The sequence below is a fragment of the Nicotiana tomentosiformis genome, chromosome 2, assembly GCF_000390325.3.
Source record: "Nicotiana tomentosiformis chromosome 2, ASM39032v3, whole genome shotgun sequence".
Lineage (NCBI taxonomy): Eukaryota > Viridiplantae > Streptophyta > Magnoliopsida > Solanales > Solanaceae > Nicotiana > Nicotiana tomentosiformis.
Window position 1 is genome coordinate 184,921,087 of NC_090813.1, and position 9,331 is coordinate 184,930,417.

A 9,331-nucleotide genomic window follows, 5' to 3' on the forward strand; every position below is an offset into this window, starting at 1 on the left:
CTCGCCACCCGTGCATAATAATGTTCCCACCTTGTGTCGCCACATGCGCAACCCCCATATATATATATATATATATATATATATATATATATACCCGCCTTGTCACGCCACATGTGCAAATATATTAGTAACAATAGCACGGCAGAAACCTCGTGCAACCCCATAACAACAACCGCACGACAGAAACCTCGTACATCATAATAACAACAACCGCACGACAGAAATATCGTGCATCACAATAACACCAACCGCACGGCAGAAACCTCGTGCATCACAATAACATCAACCGCACGGTAGAACCTCGTGCATCACCACAATAAGTACAACAACAACAATGATAATAATACAAGGATACGACAAATACGTCAACTCAGAAATTTCAGAACTCAAGAAAACGAAGGAACTAATTCATAAGGAGTAGCCACAATAGAGAATACTAGTCATAATAAGAACAGCTCAGCAAGAAAGAAAATATTACTGTATGTAACAACTGTCCACAATGTACAGTTCGACAACGAGGGAGCTAACACAAGACGAATAATTCCAATTAAGGACAAGTCAACTAAAATATAGGATATCTAACTTCTTTTAAGGTTGGTCAATTAAGATAGAGATACAACAACTTCAATTAAGGATAAACAGTATAAGGATAATTATTTGCCTAAATTAAGGATGAGCAATTACAGAAGAGATAATTATAATTTCAGATAAAGATAAGCAGTTAGGGAAAAGACAACACGACAATAGAAGAGATAACAATTTCAGTTAGGCACATATGAATCAAATGAACAACACGAGTGGATCATGAAGCAATTAATTCCAATTAAAGCAGGTAGAAGTGAAACTGAAAATTTAGAAATGTAATCGTAACGAGAACAACTACATATTCAATGAATATAAGGACCTAAGAATCCTTAAAAGGCCAAATTTTTCACAAATAAGTCCGGGCACGTACTCGTCACCTCGTGTACACGAACTAAAATTAGCATAGAAGACTCAAATCCTAAGGGGTAGTTCCCCCACACGAAGTTAGGCAGGATACTTACCTCAAAGAAGACAAACCGATACTCTAAAATAAACTTCTCAGGTGAAATGACCTCCAGCAGCTCAAATCTAACCAAAATAATATCAAAGCATAAATAAAACTCATAAGAAACTATTTCGGATCATAAAGCCTCAATCTTTATCAAAATCTAAAAATCGACCCAAAAGTTGACTCCCGGGATCGCACCTCGAAACCCGACAAATTTTACCAAACCCGAACATCCATTCCGATAAGGAAATGGCCCGTAGCCCATCCGAAACACACCCGAGACCCCCAGGACCCCGTCCAAACATACCGACAAGTTCCATAACCTAACACGGACTCGCTCGAGGTCTCAAATTATATAAACAATGCCGGAAATACAAATCGCACCACGAATCAAACTTATGAACTTCTAAAACTTCCAACTTCAAAAACTCGTACCGAAACTAATCTGACCAACCCGGAATGACGTCAAATTTTGCAGGCAAGTCCAAAATAATATAACAAAGATGTTCAACTCCCGGAATCGCATTCTGACCTCGATATCAAAAAGTTCACTTCCGGTCAAAATCTCCAAAAATTCAACTTTTGCCATTTCAAGCCTAATTGAGCTACATACCTCCAAAACACAATCCGGACACGCCCCTAAGTCCAAAATTACCCAACGGAGCTAACGGAACTGACGAAACTCTATTCCGGAGTTGTCTCTACACAGTTCCGACTACGGTCAAAATCTTAAGACTTAAGCTTCCATTTTAGGGACTAATCTAAATCACTCCGAATCACCCGGTAATTGAATTCAACCACGCACGCAAGTCAATACACATAATACGAAATTGCTCAGGGCCTTATGCCGTCGGACGGGATTTAAATTCTCAAAACGACCGACCGGGTCATTACAATTTTCAAAATCCACTTTCACTAAAATGTACTTTCACAAGCAAAAATTTCACCAGAAATTACTATTAGACGAAGAGATAGAACGAAATCTGAAGAAAAAATTAAAAACTAGAATCTGGGTGAAATATGGGTTCTCATGGTTTGACCATGGAGATTTGGAAACTGTCTGTAGTGTTAAAGGACGAAGACAAAATAAATGAGAAAGACGGTGGGTATGAGATCCGCTAATTGCGTGGGCTGTTGGGTGAAATAGCTTGGGCCGGGTATGAGAATCCGCTATTAGGTGGATCACGTAATAGTATGAGTCGTATGGGTAGGAACAGTAAATAGTTTGGGCCTACGTATTAAAAGGTAAATAGTTTAGGCTTAATAGGTATAAAGTGAGATTTTCTCTATATTAAAAGTACGAAGGCTCTTAGCGAAATGTCGTTCGCCTTTTTTACCCTTTAAAAATATAATTCAGACTAGACAAAATAGTAATTTAATTATTTCCCTAATAGTTAGGTTTTTTTTATTTTCCTATTAGTTAGTAATTTAATTATTTTCCTAATAGTTAGTTTTTTTTTTATTTTTCTAATAGTTAGGACTTTTATTTTCCTAATATTTAGGACTTTAAATCAACTAAAATTATTGTTGTTAAATATTTTCTTATTTGAATTATTTAGAAAGTCCTAATATTTAATAATTTAAAATCAAATAAGCTTTTATTTATCTAATATTTTTCCTTACTTGAATTGAATAAAATAACTACCAGCATGTAATTATAAGTATGTTTCTTCCATGTAGAATAAAAAATAATCCTAATTCCATACAAAGAATATGTGATATACAAAATTAACTTTGTAATTAAATATGTTTCTTTCTCTAGATATAAACAACCCAAATAAAAACATTCTTAATAAATTATGATGTTTAAAAATATAAAAGAACAAAGTCAAATATTAAGTTAAGACCAGATCACTTCTATGGAATTATAGGACAATAATTAAATAAACAGGGCCATAGGCCAACTGGTTTGTATTGTCCCTATAAGGAATTTTTTCCAGTTTTGGTTTCTGCCATCTCTGAGAGCTGCTATGAAACTGTCAGGTAAGCCTCTTAACGTGAGTGGCTTGAAAACAACTTGTATTAAACCAATATGTAAGAATCACGAGTTTTCCTATAAGGGGCTAAATTATTTTCAGATAATAATCTAAAGGTAGCATGATCACTATCTACCGTGATAGTCTCTTCAGTAGTTTTAACTATTTGTTTTAACACTAAGGTACCTAGTTGATATATAACCTTAGGTTAGATTCTAGGAATCGCCCATTTATTAAGTAGATCTAATTGTTGGGGCATATCATACTCTTTTTTTCTATTATTTTTGACAATAGTCTGCTTTCTAATGATATTCATTAGAGAGAATTATGTTGAACTTAGCACCTATCAAGCCACATGGCTTGATTCTTTCACATGGCTCTAATACCAAGTTAAGATCACTTAAATGGAACTACAAGACAACAATTAAATAGCTTTTTGTGAGACCCCAACCCTGTCAAGCCACAGTCCTGTCAGGCAAGCCTTAAACCACGGTCCTCTTCATGACTCTTTACAATGCCCCTGGATAATACGAGACTTTGAGGACCACCAGTTACGTTGCCATAACCAAGGCTTACTGCCTGGATTGTTAAACTGCCTGGGCTCTACAGTCTCAACCTTAGAACCATTGGGTGATGCAGTATAAAACTAGCAATAAAACATGCTTTAAGAATAGACTAGTATGCATAAGTTCAACACAATACTATTTAGCCTATCATTAAGGCTAAATGAATATCTATATTATAAAGAAACTAAATAAATAAAAGAGTACCTGAGACTACCGGAGTTGTGGCTAAGTAGCCTTTTCTGATTTTTTATTCAATACAAAATTTTTACAAAGGGAGATTTACAAAAGAAATTTAGAGAGAGGTTAGAGAGAAGGGAGAGTTATCTGAAGTTTAAGCTGAAACCTGCCTCTACTAATGAATATTAGATCCTTATATAATGGATCTCATACACAAAATAACAAAATAAGAATAGTAAAATGGCCGACAAGATTGTCCGACAAAAGAAAAAGATAAAAGTAATAAAACAAAAAACTTTTTAAAAGTAGATTCCCAGCATCTTATCATAGCAAGGTCCGTCTGCTTTTATTAAAGTAGATTCCTTCATTCTTATTATCGCAATAATTTAGTGGTGGGGTCTTCAATCTTTTTCAGATCTTTTCTTTTCCTTTATCATTTTTTACAGAAGATTTTTCTGCTCCTTCCTTCATTTTCTTTAGGAATTCTTCAATTTCTTCCAAATTAATTGGTTCTTGCTAGCTTTGTTGTGCTTCTCCTGCCAGAAATGTTTCTTCTTCTGAGGTATTACCCAGAGAGGTCATTGATACATCATCACTTACTTCAATCTCGAAGTTTCTTTCTAAATCCTTTTTTATTTCTTCGAAATATGAAGATAGAATTTCTTTTTTGGAGAGAGCTCCTTTCTTCATCTGAAGTTTTCTGGTAACCTTTTGGAATGGACTTAGTTCTTCCATTACCACATCTGTTACCTCTGTCTTAGCATAGCCTTCAATTTTGGCTTGAATTTCTTGTATTAACTCTTCACCATAGATTTTTCCTTGCTTATTTGTTTGGAGTAATTTACTCCAGAATTTTGTATAAATGATTCTGTTTAGGCTGGGGAATCCTTCTGTGGTATAACCAATTTTTACATCCCATTTCACTATCCAAGGGATTGAAAATTCTATGAAAAAAAATATGGCTGCTATACCATCATAAAAGATATCATCTTTTTGTAAATAAATAATTTTGGGTGATATATCTACCCATTGAGTATATAAACTTTTAAATAGTAGAGGAAGTATGTCTAATGATGGTCCATATGATTTTCACCATTTACAGAACAAATTTGGGATCTGTTGCTCTATTATATTAGAACATAGTTTTATGAACCATGAATGTTTCCTATTAGGATTTTCATATAAGAAAATTTTATTAAAACTTTCAACATATTCCCAGTAATTGAATCTTACCGCGACTTTTTGTTCAGGATGGGTGAATTCCCTTTCCTTTAAAGTACTAAGTCCCCATTCATCTGAGGCTAATACCTTTTTAACAATAATCTTAGAAACAATGTAAATTTTCTTCGTATTAGCAAGATAAAAATGCTGAATTTCAGCTGATCGTGTAGATGAGAGTATTACTGTCACTACCCCAATTCACCCTTCGTGGGATATTGTGATGGCACCTAGTATCTAAGACTAGGTAAGCCTAACAAATTGCGGAATTGTCACGACTCAAAATCCAACTAGTCGTGATGGCACCTAACCCAACCCGCTAGGCAAGCCAATTATCAACTATACAATTCCAATAACAATTATTAAAGCAACTTAAGTAAAGAAAAATCTTAATATTATACATTTCCCAAGAACTGGTAGTAAAAATCATGAGCTTCTAAGAATAGAGTATACAAAGCTGGTATAAAGTAAGTACATCATATGTTTGAAAAGTACAAAAACAGAGTTTTATGAATCTAAGGCTACCATGAACAAGAGGCAGCTACAACCGGAGCACAAGTACATCTTCAGATCCATCTCTCAACGAACACAACAATATCAGCAATCAACATCTGCACGCAAGGTGCAAAAGTGTAGTATGAGTACAACGGACCCCATGTACTCAATAAGTAACAAACCTAACCTTAAGTTGAAAGTAGTGACGAGCTTGTACCAAGGTTGGGTCCAATTCAATAATCAACAATAGTTTATAACAACATAAAACAAGTAATACGAGAAGTAACTCAACGATCAAATGCTCAACAAAAACATGATTTCTGAAAATAGTTCCGCCTTTCAAGTATATCAATGAAAACCCAAATCGTTCACCGAAGTTGCCAAAAATATGAATAAGTTTGAAAATAATAATTTTTCCAAAATCCTTTCAATAATAAATAAGATGTTTCATTTTCTTTCCAGATAACTAGTATAAAACAAATGCTTCACTATGCCCATCTGTCAACATGTGTGAGAAATCATGAATGATGTGATACCATAGAACATGAGAAAAATACATCTCTATGCCTGGATGTCATGTGTGCATGTCAATGCAATGTATCTCAGAGATGAACTTATGTACTCACACTCTCAAAGTACTCAATCTCACTTTCTCTCACACATTCCACTCATCATGCCCAATCAGTCAGTACTCTATATAGCCAATCCGACCCAGGGAAGATCTATCCCGGAATATACACATCAACTGATCATCAGTCACCCAGTACCGAGTAGGACCAATCCAGCCCGTGGAGAAGATCCATCTCCAGGTATATAATACTTCGGACAAGATCCATGTCTAGGGAATATCCATCCCTCAATAATATCAACCGCGCTCACTGGGGGTGTGTGCAGACTTCGGAGGGGTTCCTTCAGCCCAAGCGCTATAATCCGCACGGACAACTCACGTGCCATAATATCAATATCATAATCAATCAGGCCCTCGGTCTCACTCTGTCATTAATCTCTCCAGTCTCTCTCTCATGGGCTCACAATGTCATGAAACTAGCCCGAAAATGATGATATGATGTATCAATAAATAACAATAGAGACTGAGATATGATATGTAATGAATGAATATGACTGAGTATGACATTGCAATGTAAGCAAATAACCCAACAACAGTAATGACCTCAGTGAGTCCCAACAAAATAAGCATGTAGCCTAGACATAGTTTCTAATACGAATCATAGCTCGATAACTCTAGTACGTAGGGATTTCATGATTATAGATAAGTTCAGGTAACTACACAATACCCCAGAAATAACGGAGTCACAGTTCACACGGTGCATGCCCACACGCCCGTCACCTAGCATGTGCGTTACCTTAACACCAAATACATAACACATATAATCAGGGTTCATACCCTCAACTCCAAGATTAGAAGAGTTACTTACCTCGAACAAGACGAATCCAATGCCGAGCAAGCTAAACAATGCTCCAGAAATCCCATTCTACGCGTATCAACTCCAAAACGGCTCGAATCTAGCCACAATAAATTTGATTCAGTCCACAAAATTTGTAGGAATTAATTCCATATCAAAATACAAATATTTTCCCACAAAATCCGAAATTACACTCCGAATATCGCTCATGGCCCCCATCCAATTAGAAGTTCAACCATACTAATTTCACTCAATTCTGACTCCAAATCGATGTTCAAAACTCAATTTTTTTAATGAAATTATAGGAATTTCCTTCGATTTCTCTTAAAGATTCGATAATATTACACCAAAAATGAAGAGTAATTCATAAAATATAATCACAAGGGAGTCAAGAACACTTACCCCAAGTTGTGTGGAAAAATCCCTCTCCAAAATCGCCCAAACCGAGCTCTAAAATCCTAAAATGGGTGAAAATGTCAAACCCTCGAACTTAAAGGGTTCTGCCCAGGCTTTTCGCACATGCAGAGCCTGGGCTCGCTCCTGCACAACCGCTTCTGCGGGAAAAATGCCGCACCTACGCTAAAACTCACTTCTGCGCCCATGACCTTTGCTTCTGCTGGGCCGCAGATGCGCCCCAATTTACCGCTTCTGCGATCAATTCCAGCCCAGCCTTCCTTCACTTTTGCGACCAACTGTCCGCATATGCGGACTCGCATCTGCGTTCATTCTTCTGCAGATGTGGAAACACCAGAACTAGCAGCCTTCAACATTGCAATATGAAATGAAATTGATCCGAACCTCGTCCGAAACTCACCCGAGGCCCCCGAGACCTCAACCAAATACACCAACAAATTCTAAAACTTACCGCGGACCGACTCGAGGCCTCAAATTACATCAAATAACATCAAAACGACGAATCACACCTCAAATAAAAAATTTATGAACTTTGGACTTTCAAATTATATATCTTGTGCCAAAACACATCAAATCAATCTGGAATGACTTCAAAGTTTGCACACAAGTCACATTTCACATTATAGACCTATTCCAATTTTAAGAATCGGATTCCGACCCCGATATCAAAAAAATTAACCCCCCGGTCTAACTTTCCAAAAATTCAACTTTCGCCATTTCAAGCCTAATTCTACTACGAACCTCTAAATAATTTTCCGGACATGTTCCTAAGTCCAAAATCACCATACGGAGCTACTGAAATCATCAGAATTCGAACCCGAAGTCGTTTACACATAGATAAACATCCGGTCAACTTTTCCAACTTAAGCTTTCCATTTAAGAGACTAAGTGTCTTATTTCACTCTAAATTCCCTCCGGACCCGAATTAACTAACCCGATAAGTCATACAACAACTATAAAGCACAAATGAAGCAGTAAATAGGGGAACGAGGTTGTAATACTCAAAACGACTAGCTGAGTCATTACATTCTCCCTCACTTAAACATACGTTCGTCCTCGAACGTGCCAAGAGTTATTTCCAAGCCATAAAATCACTATTCCATCTTACCACGCACGTACCCGGGGATGAACCCATGTCACCCTATTCTATATAGGCCCGACATCACAACTCAACAAAAATCATTAACTTGATACAGCCCGAACAAGCTGTATCTAGCCACAACTATGACCCCAGACATATTCACATCTCGCATGCTCGCAGCACCATTCCTGATCACTGTTGATACCATCTTGTCACAACCCAAAATCCAACTAGTTGTGATGGCACCTAACCCAACCCGCTAGGTAAGCCAATTATCAACTATCCAATTCCAATAACAATTATTAAAGCAACTTAAGTAAAGAAAAATCTTAATCTTATACATTCCCCAAGAACTGGTAGTACAAATCATGAGCTTCTAAGAATAGAGCATACAAAGCTGGTATGAAGTAAATACATCATCTATTTGAAAAGTACATAAATAGAGTTTTATGAATCTAAGGCTCCTATGAACAAAAGGCAGCTACAACCGAAGCGCATGTAAATCTTTAGATCCATCTCCCAACGAACACAGCAACATCAACAACCAACATCTGCACGCAAGATGCAGAAGTGCAGTATGAGTACAACGGACCCCATGTACTCAATAAGTAACAAACCTAACCTTAGGTTGAAAGTAGTGACGAGCTTGTACCAAGGTCGGGTCCAACTTCAATAATCAACAATAGTTCATAACAACATAAAACAAGTAATACCAGAAGTAACTCAACGATAAAATGCTCAACAAAAACATGATTTCTGAAAAGAGTTCTGCCTTTCAAGTACATCAATGAAAACCCAAATTGTTTACCGAAGTTGCCAAAAATATGAATAAGTTTGAAAATAATAATTTTCCCAAAATCCTTTCAATAATAAATAAGATGTTTCAGTTTCTTTCCAGATAACTAGTGTAAAACAAATGCATCACTATGCCCATTTGTCAACATGTG